The following is a 13,766-nucleotide window of genomic DNA, read 5'->3' on the forward strand; positions in this document are numbered from 1 at the left end:
TGAACGCTGCTTGTTCAGCGGAAGCTTCACTATTGCTGATAGAGTATGAAACTCCATGCCGAGATACGTTAGTGATTGAGTCGGAGACAGATTTGACCTTGCCAAATTGATGATCCACCCGAAAGTCTGGAGAGTCTCCAGCGTAACATTCAGGCTGCGTTGGCATGCCTCGAGGGAGGGTGCTTTGACGAGTAGATCGTCCAAGTATGGGATCACCGGGTGTCCCTGAAAGTGCAAGACTGCTACCACTGCTGCCATGACCTTGGTGAACACCCGTGGGGCTGTCGCCAGACTGAATGGCAGAGCTACGAACTGAAGATGTTCGTCTCCTATCACAAAACGTAGAAAACGTTGGTGCTCCGTAGCAATTGGCACGTGGAGATAGGCATCTTTGATGTCTGTTGAGGCAAGGAAGTCTCCTCGAGACATTGAGGTAATGACGGATCGGAGGGATCCCATCCGGAACCGCCTGGAGTTCGCATGCTCGTTGAGCAGTGTCAGGACCAGAACGGGACGGAAGGAACCGTCCTTTTTTGGAGCCACAAAGAGATTGGAGTACAAACCCTCGCCCTCGTTCCTGAGGGGGGACAGGGATCACCACTCCTTCTGCTCTTAGAGCATCCACCGCCTGCAGCAGGGAAATGGAGTCGGAGGACGAGAATAGAACACTGTCCTGTGCACGTGAGCACAATGTTCGCCACCCACCGGTCTGTGACCTGTGGCAGCTAAATGTCGCCAAAGGCGGGGGGTTCTGCCATCAACCGCGGATGCGGAGAGAGAGAGAGAGCTGAGAGTCCTGAGGAGACCGCCTTGGTAGCGGTTCCTCCGACTGCCTTCCTTGGGCGTGATTGAGCCCGGCCGGAATCTGAGCCCGTCTGAGGTTTAGTAGCCCTTTTGCCCGAGGACAATTGGGACCTACCGGAGCTTGGGAAGGACCGAAACCTCGACTGTACTTTTAGGACAGTATTAACAGGGTAAGTCGCAGTGCAGACATTGCGGGTTACGGACGCCTCTGCGGTACAGATGTCCCTGTGCTCAAGGCCAGCTGCGCAAGAACAGCTGAAAAGGTTAGGTTGCCTATACGGCTGTGGATGCCGGAGCAACCGACACGCCGATAGCTTCCTAGACAGATTTCAACCAGAGTCCATCTGTCTGTGACTGGCGTCTTTAAGTGAAGCCCCATCTCCAGTGCAACTATGTCTCTAGACGCAAGCCTGGAGATTGGAGAATCCACCTTTGGACCCTGGGTCCAGCACTGACCGCGTCAGGGGAAAAGGGATAACGTGTATCCTAAAAACGTTTGGAGAAGACGCTTATCTGGTAAGCGTGGTGTTCCTGGACTGCTTCTCTGAAGTCAGCGTGGCCAGAAAAATACTCAACATCTGTGTGAGATACTGAAAAGGGACTTCTCCTGTTCGTCTCCTATCTCCACTGGGGGAGCTGAGGGAGAAAGATCCAACCTTCCATTGATGGACGGTATAGGATCATTCCGTATGGCGTTACCACCCGGTGTATCCGGATCGATAGCTATGTCAGTATCAAAGCCCTGAAGAGCTGCCTTTTGGTCAAGTAGATTGCCCATGGCCTGTCTGGGCTGCAAGTCTCTATATTATGACTACTCCGTCCCTGTCCATGGACAGGGTTGACAGGTGGTTTCTTTGGCCACAACTAGTAGAGACCCAGGCAGACGAAGTGCTAGAGACCCCGGCAGACGACGTGCTACGGGGGAGCATGCACACAATGGGACGGTGTCATGAACAGCATCCCATGTAGCAAAAACAGCACTGAAAATCTGTGTTGCTGTTTTGCCGCTGCCGACTAGCTATCTAGAATTATATAGCCAAGATTGGTGACCGTACAGTGCAATGTATAGCATACAGGCATAAAGTACAAATGACCACTGCAGCACAAGCAATACAAGCAGCATAGAAGCCTGTGCCCTGGCACCCCTGCTCTTATGCTGCTGTATACTAGTCATCTAGGGGAATATATCCAAGAGTGACCCAACAGTGCAATGTATAGCATACCAGCACAAGTACAAATGAACACTGCAGCACATGCAATACAAGCAGCATAGAAGCCTGTGCCCTGGCACCCCAGCTCTTCTGCTGCTGTAGACTAGTCATCTAGGGGAATATGGCCCAGAAGAGTGACCATACAGTGCAATGTATAGCATACAAGCACAAGTACAAATGCACACTGCAGCCCATGCAATACAAGCAGCATAGAAAAAAACCTGTGCCCCAGCACCCTTGGTTTTGTGCTGCTGTAGTCTAGCCATTCCAGGAGAATATAGCTAAGACTAGCGACTGTACAGTGCAATGTATAACACATAAACACAAATGAACACCTCAGTCGTGCAATACAAGCAGCCTAGAAAGCCTGTGCCTTAGCACACCTGCTTTCCTGCTGCTAATGTGTCGCTCCCCAAGCGGGCATATAGCGACCTGTGCAGTTAAAAACAACACATGTACACACTGCAGTTATCTGTGGTCAGCACTATGTGTGCCGCTTACCGCCCGCCTATAAGCGGGTGTATGATCGCCACCGTCCTGCCTGGTTGCCGAAAATCCGAGCTCGGACTTCAGTAATGGCTGCCGGCTTCTTCCCCAGCTCATGTGAGGAGGGGCGGGCCGTGGGCGTGCCCCCAAGGCAGAGCGGGAATCCGGCGTCCGACAGTGTGCAGTGAGAGGGCTGGAGCATGTAAAAAGGCTCCAGCCCTCGGCGCTGCTGATTGCTCAGCGCCTGTCCCCTTCCCTGAGTGACAGGGAGGGGGCGGGAACGAAGCGGCACTAGGCCGCAGAAGCCGGGGACTGGATTTATAAGCGCCGCCGCCGTAAAAGCGCGGTCGGCGCCCAGTCCCCGGCGAACTACAAGTCCCAGCCGCGCCGCCGCTCCCGGAGCGTCCGGCGCGGTAGTTCCCAAAACACAAAGTCACTCAGCAAAGCTGCAGTGACTGTAACCCATTACTGTCCCCGGCGCACTAGCACACCCAGCAAGTCTGGAGTGTGCTGTGCCTGTGTGTACGGGGACACAGAGTACCTGTAATGGTGCAGGGCCATGTCCCTGAACGGTACTCCAGCTCCGTATCCAACAGGTTCAAATGGGTCTGTGGATGGAGCCCGGCGTCAGAGCTTTGAGGCCGGCAGGATCCCACTTCCACAGAGCCCCTCAGGGGGATGTGGAAGGAAAGCAGCATGTGGGCTCCAGCCTCCGTACCAGCAATAGGTACCTCAACCTTACAACACCATCCAGGGGTGAGAAGGGAGCATGCTGGGGACACTATATGTGTCCTCTTTTCTTCCATCCGAAATAGTCAGCAGCTACTGCTGACTAAAATCTGTGGAGCTATGCGTGGATGTCTGACCTCCTTCGCACACAAAGCTAAAACTGGAGAACCCGTGATACCACGGGGGGGGTATAGCCAGAGGGGGAGGGGCCTTGCACTTTTGATGTAGTGCTTTGTGTGGCCTCCAGAGGGCAGTAGCTATACCCCAATCGTCTGGGTCTCCCAATAGAGCGCTGAAGAAAACAGCATGTGGGCTCCAGTCGCCGTACCAGCAATAGGTACCTCAACCTTACAAACCACCAGCGGGGTGAGAAGGGAGCATGCTGGGGGCCCTATATGGGCCCTCTTTTCTTCCATCCGATATAGTCAGCAGCTACTGCTGACTAAACAGTGGAGCTATGCGTGGATGTCTGACCTCCTTCGCACAAAGCAGAAAACTGGTGAGCCAGTGATCCCACTGGGGGTGTATAGCCAGAAGGGGAGGGGCCTTACACTTTTTAGTGTAATGCTTTGTGTGGCCTCCGGAGGCAGTAGCTATACACCCAATCGTCTGGGTCTCCCAATGGAGCGACGAAGAAATCTCTTTTTATTTAAGCATTCCAACGCGTTTCAGAGACAAAGACCGTCTCCTTCAAGGAAAAGAGAAATCATCTTGAGAAAGCATCAACCGTTGCAGCAATGCTGACAGCACTACGTCTATTTTGAAAAGACAACCTCTGGATATGATACTGAGCATATGCACTGAACTCTATTTCTTGACCATGGCGAGGCCTGTTCTGAGTGGAACCTATCTTGTTAAACCGCTGTATGGTTTTGGCCACTGTGCTGCAGCTCAGTATCAGGGTGTTCGCAATCTTTATGTAGAGCAACAATTCTTTTTTTTTTTCAGATCCTCAGAATTCGTTGTCATGAGGAGCCATGTCGAACTTTCAGTCACTAGTATGAGAGTGTGTGAGCGATAACACCAAATGTAATACACCTGCTTCCCATTCACACCTGACACCTTGTAACACTAATGAGTCACATGGCATTGGGAGGGGAAAAAAGAGAATTTTGTTACTTACCGTAAATTCTTTTTCTTATAGTTCCGTATTGGGAGACCCATACCATGGGTGTTTAGCTTCTGCCTCCGGAGGACACACAAAGTACTACACTTAAAAGTGTAGCTCCTCCCTCTGAGCTTATACACCCCCTGGTAGCCAGTCCTAGCCAGTTTAGTGTAAAAGCTGAAGGAGAATAGCCACCCACAAGTAGAACCGAGTAAGAACCGGAACAACCGGAGACTCTGTCCACGACAACAGCCGGTGATAACACACAGAACAAGAAAATTGCCAACAGGCAACAGGGAGGATGCTGGGGCTCCCAATACGGAACTATAAGAAAAAGAATTCACGGTAAGTAACAAAATTCTCTTTTTCTTTATCGTTACTTTGGGAGACCCAGACCATAGGACGTTCCAAAGCTGTCCCTGGGTGGGAATAAACAGAAAAACTAAGAAGTAGGCGGAGCCTAACTTCACAAGTGGGCGACAGCCGCCTGAAGGATGCGTCTGCCCAAGCTCGCATCTGCCGAAGCATGAGCATGCACTTGGTAGTGCTTCGAAAAGGAATGCAGGCTAGTCCAAGTGGCAGCCTGAGAGACTTGTTGAGCCGTAGCCTGGTGCCTAAAAGCCCAAGAGGCACCGACAGCTCTGGTCGAGTGTGCTTTGATCCCCGGCGGGGGAGGCACCTGAGTACTCTGGTAGGCGTCCGAAATGGTCGATCTAATCCAACGGGCCAAGGTCGGCTTAGAAGCAGAGAGACCCTTGCGCCGCCCTGTGGTTAGCACAAAAAGAGAGGTGCACCGCCTAAGCGCAGCGGTGCGAGACACATAAATCCGGAGAGCACGCACCAGATCTAGAGTATGCAGCGCTTTCTCAAAGCGATGAACAGGGGCCGGACAGAAGGAAGGCAAGGAAATATCCTGGTTAAGGTGGAAGGGAGAGACCACCTTAGGAATAAAGTCCGGGGTCGGACGGAGAACTACCTTGTCTTGGTGAAAAACCAAAAAAGGTGACTCCGAGGAGAGCGCAGCGATATCAGAGACTCTCCTGAGAGAAGTTATGGCAACTAGAAAGGCCACCTTTTGAGAAAGACGATACAAAGAAACCTCCCTAAGGGGCTCGAAAGGGGGTTTCTGCAATACCGTGAGGACCAAGTTAAGGTCCCAGGGATCCAAGGGCCGCCGATAAGGCGGAATGATGTGAGACACACCTTGCATGAAGGTGCGGACCTGAGCCAGCCGGGCGAGACGCCGCTGGAACAGCACTGATAGAGCTGAGACTTAGCCCTTGAGAGAGTTAAGGGACAGTCCTAGCTGCAGACCGGACTGTAAAAAAGACAGAAGGGTCGGCAACGAGAATGGCCAAGGAGAATGGCCGGAAGAGCGACACCAGGACAGGAAAATTTCCCAAGTCCTGTGATAGATCTTGACGGAGGAAGACTTACGGGCCCGAGTCATAGTGGAGATGACTTCAGGAGGAACACCAGAAGCCGTCAAAATCCAGGACTCAAGAGCCACGCCGTCAATTTGAGTGCCGCAGAATTCGGGCGGAAAAACGGACCTTGCAAGAGCAGGTCTGGACGGTCCGGAAGATGCCACGGCATCTCCACGGACAGTTGGAGCAGGTCCGGATACCAAGCTCGCCTGGGCCAGTCCGGTGCAATGAGGATGACTCGACGGCCCTCCATTCTGATCTTGCGCAGGACTCTGGGCAAGAGAGCTAGAGGGGGAAACACGTAGGACAGACGAAACTGCGAGCCACGTAAACCGGAACCTTGTTGTTGTGACGAGATGCCATTAGGTCCACATCCGGAGTGCCCCACTTGCGGCAGATTGACTGAAACACTGCCGGGTGCAGGGACCACTCGCCACCGTCCACGGATTGACGGCTGAGACAATCTGCCTCCCAGTTTTCTACGCCAGGGATGTGGACTGCGGATATGGTGGACTTGGAGTCCTCCGCCCATTGAAGAATGCGTTGGACCTCCAACATTGCTAGGCGGCTGCGTGTCCCGCCTTGGTGATTGATGTAGGCAACCGCTGTCGCGTTGTCTGACTGGACTCGAATGTGCCTGCCCGCCAACAGGTGGTGAAAGGCTAGGAGAGCTAGAAGCACAGCTCTGGTTTCCAGCACATTGATTGAAAGGGCTGACTCGGACAGAGTCCAAGTGCCCTGTGGTGGAGATGTACCGCTCCCCAGCCGGAAAGGCTGGCATCCATGGTGAGAATCACCCAGGACGGAGTCAGGAAGGAGCGCCCTTGGGACAGGGAGAGGGGTCGAAGCCACCACTGAAGAGAGCTCCTGGTCCGTGGCGACAGAGCCACTAACCTCTGTAAGGAGGAAGGCCGCTTGTCCCAACAGCGGAGAATGTCCAGCTGCAGAGGACGCAGATGGAACTGGGCAAAGGGAACCGCCTCCATGGAGGCCACCATTTGACCCAGCACCTGCATCAGGCGCCTGAGGGAATAACGGCGGGGCCTCAGGAGAGAGCGCACCGCTAGCCGGAGAGACTGCTGTTTGATTAAGGGCAACTTCACAAGTGCCGGCAAAGTCTCGAACTGCATCCCTAGGTACGTGAGACTCTGGGTCGGAGTCAGAGTGGATTTGGGAAGATTGACAATCCACCCGAATTGGGCTAGGGTGGCGAGAGTGAGCGAAACATTCCGCTGACAGTCTGCGCTGGATGTACCCTTGACCAGAAGGTCGTCCAGAAAAGGAAGCACTGCTAACCCCTGGAGGTGCAGGACCGCAATCACTGCCGCCATGACCTTGGTGAATACCCGAGGGGCCGTGGCTAACCCGAAGGGGAGAGCCACGAATTGGAAATGATCCTCTCCTATCGCAAAACGTAACCAATGCTGATGTGACACTGCGATTGGCACATGTAGATAGGCATCTCTGATGTCGATGGACGCCAGGAACTCCCCTTGGGTCATAGAGGCAATGACTGATCGCAGAGACTCCATGCGAAAATGCCACACCCGGACATGCTTGTTGAGAAGCTTGAGATCCAGGATGGGCCGGAAGGTACCGTCCTTTTTTGGAACTAGGAAGAGATTTGAGTAAAAACCTCTGAACCGTTCCTGAGCGGGAACTGGGACAATCACTCCGTTTGCCTGCAAGGACGCCACGGCCTGCGAGAAGGCGGCGGCCTTGGAGCAGGGGGGAGTTGAGAGAAAAAATCTGTTTGGAGGGCCGGAAGAGAATTCTATCCTGTAGCCGTGAGATATGATGTCTCTCACCCACTGATCGGAGACTTGCTTTAACCAAGCGTCGCCAAAGTGGGAGAGCCTGCCACCGACTAAGGACGTGGCTGGAGCGGGCCGAGAGTCATGAGGAAGCTGCCTTAGTGGCAGAACCTCCTGCGGTCTTCTGCGGACGCGCTTTTGGGCGCCAGTTGGATTTCTGATCCTTGGCTGAGTTAGCGGACGAGGCGGAAGGCTTAGAGGATGACCAGTTGGAGGAACGAAAGGAACGAAACCTCGATTGATTCCTACCCTGGGCGGGTTTCGTGGTCTTGGTTTCTGGCATGGAAGTACTCTTCCCGCCAGTAGCTTCTTTAATGATTTCATCCAGCTGTTCACCAAACAGCCGTGAACCAGCAAAAGGGAGCCCAGCAAGAAACTTCTTGGAAGAAGCATCTGCCTTCCACTCTCGAAGCCCCAAAATCCTGCTGATAACAAGAGAATTAGCTGAAGCCACCGCAGTGCGGTGAGCAGCCTCTAGCATGGCAGACATGGCATAAGATGAAAAGGCTGAAGCCTGAGCAGTTAAGGTAAGCATCTCAGGCATAGATTCCTTGGTGAGGGAATGCATCTCCTCTAGAGAAGCAGAGATGGCTTTGAGAGCCCACACTGCTGCAAAAGACGGGGAAAACGCGGCCCCCGCAGCTTCATACACAGATTTGGCCAGAAGGTCAATCTGACGGTCAGTGGAACCCTTAAGTGAGGTGCCGTCAGCCACCGACACAACGGTCCGGGCTGAGAGCCTAGACACCTGAGGGTCTACCTTTGGGGAGTGAGACCACTCCTTGACCACCTCAGGTGGAAATGGAAACCAGTCATCAGAACCACGCTTTGGAAAGCGTTTGTCAGGGCAGGCCCTGGGTTTGGTCACAGCGGTCTGAAAACTGGAGTGGTTAAAGAACACACTCTTCACTCTCTTAGGCGAGGTAAACTGATGTTTTTCTGCCAAAGAGAGTTGCTCCTCTGACACTGGCGGATTGAGATCCAGCACAGAATTAATAGAAGCAATCAAATCACTAAGATCTGAGTCACCCTCAGAGAAATCGATGGGATACATAGCCTCCGAGCCCCCAGTGAGGGCATCCTCCTCATCTTGAGAGTCAGCTCTTGAGACAGAGCCGTGGGATGGGGAGGGGGAGGAAACCCTGCGCCTTCTCTCAGAAGGACGGGGTCTGGGATCAGATGATGAATCCTCCGTGAGCTCTGATGGACGGAGGTCAGAGGATAGGAGTCCTCTGTCAAGAGTATTAGAGGCACCCTGTGAGGGGGGCTGATGCATATTCATCAAAGTCCTGGACAAAAGTCCCATGGACTCAGCAAATGACTGGGATATGGACCTAGAAAAGGACTCTACCCAGGCTGGGGGTTCAATCACAGGTGCAGCAGCAGCCTGAGAGACCACTGGGCCTTGCTCCTTGTGTGAGACATGCTGCTGGTATACAGAGGTCCACAACCGGAGACCGGCTGTGGCTTACCAGACCGCTGAGCGCGGTGTTGTGTGCCCTCCAGATCCCGAAGCCCGGTCCCCCAGTCGCAGCACCTCAGCAGAGATGCAGAATGCAGGATGTCCCAGAGCAGAGTGAACTGTGCCTGAGAAATGACTAGGGGGCGTTCCTATAAAAGAGCGGGAAATGGAGGGCTATAGAGACCTGCAGGGATGGAGGGACGCCCCAGCAGTGGGGAGTGTCCCTCCCCTGTGTAGAACGGCCGCCGGGAGGAGCCGAACCTGTCCCTCTGCATGAGTGACATGCGAGGGCAGGAAAATGAAACTAGGCCTCCGGCGAAGCCGGGGCCTAAATTTAAGCGGCGAGGCCGACAAGCAGGCACCATCGGCGCGGTTCTCAGGCAAAATCTAGAGAATCCGCCGGAAAAGTTAAAACAATCACACACAGCATACTCTCCCCTTACAATAAAGAACTGGGACCCCCAACATAAACGTCTCAGGTACTTAGCTGCTGAGACGCAGGGCCATGTCCCTGGGGATGAGTGCTCCGGTCCAACAGAATCCTCAAGGGGCTGTGGATGGAGACCGGACTCCTGCCAGGCATGGAAACCGTGCTGGCTCCCACTTCAAGCCAGAGCACAGAAGGGATGGTGAAGGAGCGCGGCATGTAAGGCTGCAGCCTTGTAAATCAACCTTAACAACACCGCCGACACAGTGGGGTGAGAAGGGACATGCCGGGAGTCCAGACATGGACCCGCTTTTCTTCAAACTTTTTATTTAAGCATTCCAACGCGTTTCAGAGACAAAGACCGTCTCCTTCAAGGAAAAGAGAAATCATCTTGAGAAAGCATCAACCGTTGCAGCAATGCTGACAGCACTACGTCTATTTTGAAAAGACAACCTCTGGATATGATACTGAGCATATGCACTGAACTCTATTTCTTGACCATGGCGAGGCCTGTTCTGAGTGGAACCTATCTTGTTAAACCGCTGTATGGTTTTGGCCACTGTGCTGCAGCTCAGTATCAGGGTGTTCGCAATCTTTATGTAGAGCAACAATTCTTTTTTTTTTTCAGATCCTCAGAATTCGTTGTCATGAGGAGCCATGTCGAACTTTCAGTCACTAGTATGAGAGTGTGTGAGCGATAACACCAAATGTAATACACCTGCTTCCCATTCACACCTGACACCTTGTAACACTAATGAGTCACATGGCATTGGGAGGGGAAAAAAGAGAATTTTGTTACTTACCGTAAATTCTTTTTCTTATAGTTCCGTATTGGGAGACCCATACCATGGGTGTTTAGCTTCTGCCTCCGGAGGACACACAAAGTACTACACTTAAAAGTGTAGCTCCTCCCTCTGAGCTTATACACCCCCTGGTAGCCAGTCCTAGCCAGTTTAGTGTAAAAGCTGAAGGAGAATAGCCACCCACAAGTAGAACCGAGTAAGAACCGGAACAACCGGAGACTCTGTCCACGACAACAGCCGGTGATAACACACAGAACAAGAAAATTGCCAACAGGCAACAGGGAGGATGCTGGGTCTCCCAATACGGAACTATAAGAAAAAGAATTCACGGTAAGTAACAAAATTCTCTTTTTCTTTATCGTTACTTTGGGAGACCCAGACCATGGGACGTTCCAAAGCTGTCCCTGGGTGGGAATAAACAGAAAAACTAAGAAGTAGGCGGAGCCTAACTTCACAAGTGGGCGACAGCCGCCTGAAGGATGCGTCTGCCCAAGCTCGCATCTGCCGAAGCATGAGCATGCACTTGGTAGTGCTTCGAAAAGGAATGCAGGCTAGTCCAAGTGGCAGCCTGAGAGACTTGTTGAGCCGTAGCCTGGTGCCTAAAAGCCCAAGAGGCACCGACAGCTCTGGTCGAGTGTGCTTTGATCCCCGGCGGGGGAGGCACCTGAGTACTCTGGTAGGCGTCCGAAATGGTCGATCTAATCCAACGGGCCAAGGTCGGCTTAGAAGCAGAGAGACCCTTGCGCCGCCCTGTGGTTAGCACAAAAAGAGAGGTGCACCGCCTAAGCGCAGCGGTGCGAGACACATAAATCCGGAGAGCACGCACCAGATCTAGAGTATGCAGCGCTTTCTCAAAGCGATGAACAGGGGCCGGACAGAAGGAAGGCAAGGAAATATCCTGGTTAAGGTGGAAGGGAGAGACCACCTTAGGAATAAAGTCCGGGGTCGGACGGAGAACTACCTTGTCTTGGTGAAAAACCAAAAAAGGTGACTCCGAGGAGAGCGCAGCGATATCAGAGACTCTCCTGAGAGAAGTTATGGCAACTAGAAAGGCCACCTTTTGAGAAAGACGATACAAAGAAACCTCCCTAAGGGGCTCGAAAGGGGGTTTCTGCAATACCGTGAGGACCAAGTTAAGGTCCCAGGGATCCAAGGGCCGCCGATAAGGCGGAATGATGTGAGACACACCTTGCATGAAGGTGCGGACCTGAGCCAGCCGGGCGAGACGCCGCTGGAACAGCACTGATAGAGCTGAGACTTAGCCCTTGAGAGAGTTAAGGGACAGTCCTAGCTGCAGACCGGACTGTAAAAAAGACAGAAGGGTCGGCAACGAGAATGGCCAAGGAGAATGGCCGGAAGAGCGACACCAGGACAGGAAAATTTCCCAAGTCCTGTGATAGATCTTGACGGAGGAAGACTTACGGGCCCGAGTCATAGTGGAGATGACTTCAGGAGGAACACCAGAAGCCGTCAAAATCCAGGACTCAAGAGCCACGCCGTCAATTTGAGTGCCGCAGAATTCGGGCGGAAAAACGGACCTTGCAAGAGCAGGTCTGGACGGTCCGGAAGATGCCACGGCATCTCCACGGACAGTTGGAGCAGGTCCGGATACCAAGCTCGCCTGGGCCAGTCCGGTGCAATGAGGATGACTCGACGGCCCTCCATTCTGATCTTGCGCAGGACTCTGGGCAAGAGAGCTAGAGGGGGAAACACGTAGGACAGACGAAACTGCGAGCCACGTAAACCGGAACCTTGTTGTTGTGACGAGATGCCATTAGGTCCACATCCGGAGTGCCCCACTTGCGGCAGATTGACTGAAACACTGCCGGGTGCAGGGACCACTCGCCACCGTCCACGGATTGACGGCTGAGACAATCTGCCTCCCAGTTTTCTACGCCAGGGATGTGGACTGCGGATATGGTGGACTTGGAGTCCTCCGCCCATTGAAGAATGCGTTGGACCTCCAACATTGCCAGGCGGCTGCGTGTCCCGCCTTGGTGATTGATGTAGGCAACCGCTGTCGCGTTGTCTGACTGGACTCGAATGTGCCTGCCCGCCAACAGGTGGTGAAAGGCTAGGAGAGCTAGAAGCACAGCTCTGGTTTCCAGCACATTGATTGAAAGGGCTGACTCGGACAGAGTCCAAGTGCCCTGTGCTCTGTGGTGGAGATGTACCGCTCCCCAGCCGGAAAGGCTGGCATCCATGGTGAGAATCACCCAGGACGGAGTCAGGAAGGAGCGCCCTTGGGACAGGGAGAGGGGTCGAAGCCACCACTGAAGAGAGCTCCTGGTCCGTGGCGACAGAGCCACTAACCTCTGTAAGGAGGAAGGCCGCTTGTCCCAACAGCGGAGAATGTCCAGCTGCAGAGGACGCAGATGGAACTGGGCAAAGGGAACCGCCTCCATGGAGGCCACCATTTGACCCAGCACCTGCATCAGGCGCCTGAGGGAATAACGGCGGGGCCTCAGGAGAGAGCGCACCGCTAGCCGGAGAGACTGCTGTTTGATTAAGGGCAACTTCACAAGTGCCGGCAAAGTCTCGAACTGCATCCCTAGGTACGTGAGACTCTGGGTCGGAGTCAGAGTGGATTTGGGAAGATTGACAATCCACCCGAATTGGGCTAGGGTGGCGAGAGTGAGCGAAACATTCCGCTGACAGTCTGCGCTGGATGTACCCTTGACCAGAAGGTCGTCCAGAAAAGGAAGCACTGCTAACCCCTGGAGGTGCAGGACCGCAATCACTGCCGCCATGACCTTGGTGAATACCCGAGGGGCCGTGGCTAACCCGAAGGGGAGAGCCACGAATTGGAAATGATCCTCTCCTATCGCAAAACGTAACCAATGCTGATGTGACACTGCGATTGGCACATGTAGATAGGCATCTCTGATGTCGATGGACGCCAGGAACTCCCCTTGGGTCATAGAGGCAATGACTGATCGCAGAGACTCCATGCGAAAATGCCACACCCGGACATGCTTGTTGAGAAGCTTGAGATCCAGGATGGGCCGGAAGGTACCGTCCTTTTTTGGAACTAGGAAGAGATTTGAGTAAAAACCTCTGAACCGTTCCTGAGCGGGAACTGGGACAATCACTCCGTTTGCCTGCAAGGACGCCACGGCCTGCGAGAAGGCGGCGGCCTTGGAGCAGGGGGGAGTTGAGAGAAAAAATCTGTTTGGAGGGCCGGAAGAGAATTCTATCCTGTAGCCGTGAGATATGATGTCTCTCACCCACTGATCGGAGACTTGCTTTAACCAAGCGTCGCCAAAGTGGGAGAGCCTGCCACCGACTAAGGACGTGGCTGGAGCGGGCCGAGAGTCATGAGGAAGCTGCCTTAGTGGCAGAACCTCCTGCGGTCTTCTGCGGACGCGCTTTTGGGCGCCAGTTGGATTTCTGATCCTTGGCTGAGTTAGCGGACGAGGCGGAAGGCTTAGAGGATGACCAGTTGGAGGAACGAAAGGAACGAAACCTCGATTGATTCCTACCCTGGGCGGGTTT

The sequence above is a fragment of the Anomaloglossus baeobatrachus genome, chromosome 2, assembly GCF_048569485.1.
Source record: "Anomaloglossus baeobatrachus isolate aAnoBae1 chromosome 2, aAnoBae1.hap1, whole genome shotgun sequence".
NCBI classification, from domain to species: domain Eukaryota; kingdom Metazoa; phylum Chordata; class Amphibia; order Anura; family Aromobatidae; genus Anomaloglossus; species Anomaloglossus baeobatrachus.